This window comes from Henckelia pumila, chromosome 4, assembly GCF_033568475.1.
Source record: "Henckelia pumila isolate YLH828 chromosome 4, ASM3356847v2, whole genome shotgun sequence".
NCBI lineage: Eukaryota > Viridiplantae > Streptophyta > Magnoliopsida > Lamiales > Gesneriaceae > Henckelia > Henckelia pumila.
Window position 1 is genome coordinate 176,787,797 of NC_133123.1, and position 1,282 is coordinate 176,789,078.

Genomic DNA, 1,282 nt, shown 5'->3' on the forward strand with positions numbered 1-1,282 from the left:
GTACAGGATTACCTCGATAATTGTTGTAATTCATGTTGTTCACATATTGAGCTTGCTCCACACTCTCAAATCCATCAGCAGAATTTACGGCAGTCGCCAATGATGCTGTCTCATTAGAACTTTGATTCCCTTTGGTCAGTGCAGCCAACTGTGTAGAAATAGTAGCCATCTGAGCGGTCAAAGCAGTGAATGCATCCACTTCATGAATTCCAGCAGCAGGCTTCCTTATTGCAGATCTCTCACTCGGCCACTGATAACTGTTAACAGTCATTTGCTCAAGCATCTCATAAGCCTGTTCAGGAAATTTAGAAAATATCGAACCTCCAGCTGCAGCATCCACAGAAATACGAGTTGGCCCATTCAAACCATTGTAGAATAATTCAATCTGTTCCCAGTCCGGAAAATTATTGTTTGGACACTTTCTAAGCAACTCCTTGTACCGCTCCCAGGCTTCATACAACTGCTCAAAATCTTGCTGTTTGAATGTAGTAATCTCTATTTTCAACTGAGCCGACTTAGCAGGTGGAAAATACTTAGCCAGAAATTTGGAAGCCATATCATCCCATGTAGTGATACTCCCAAGAGGTAGTGATTGCAACCAACTACGAGCATTGTCCCTAAGAGAGAACGGGAACAATCGTAGTTTGATGGTGTCCTCAATAACACCATGAATCTTTACTGTGTCAGCAATCTCCAAAAAAGTACGCAGGTGCAAATTTGGATCTTCAGTAGCTGCACCCCTGAACTGATTCTGCTGCACCATAATAATCAGAGCTGGCTTCAATTCAAAGTTATTCGCCGTGATGTTCTGCCGAGCAATCCCAGAATAATGTGTATTGATCACCGGTCGAAAGTGATCTCTGATCGGCACCTGAGCATTATTGACAGCTCTTTCCCTTTCTCTTTCTTCAGCCATTTGTTGCAACTCTTCTCTTCTAGCTTTTCGCAAAGCTTTAGCAGTTTTCTCGATTTCCGGATCAAAGAGCAGTGAGTCGTAACTTTGGCTTTTTCGCATAAACTGCATAGACAAAAAAAAAAAAAAATTTAAAATTAGAACCAACAAATAAAATAAAATGCTCTAAATCAAAATTAAGACTAATTAGCACAATTTAATATAAATCAAATAAAATTCACTCCCCGGCAACGGCGCCAAAAACTTGTTGCGTGTTTTTTGCTCGCAAGCGCACGATGTCAAGTTATAATACAGGAATTTAAGTCCAGATCGTTCCCACGGAGAATGAATAAATGATATTATATCAAATATTTGCAACTAATATAATCC

At 40.0% G+C, this 1,282-nt stretch overlaps 1 non-coding gene across 1 annotated transcript; it reads left to right on the top strand.

Annotated features, from left to right (window-relative positions):
- Window positions 1–401: 401 nt before the first annotated feature.
- On the top strand, window positions 402–507 carry LOC140870003 (small nucleolar RNA R71). Its single transcript, XR_012146989.1, has one exon. It is a non-coding gene; the product is annotated as a small nucleolar RNA R71 (small nucleolar RNA).
- The last annotated feature ends 775 nt before the right edge of the window (window positions 508–1,282 follow it).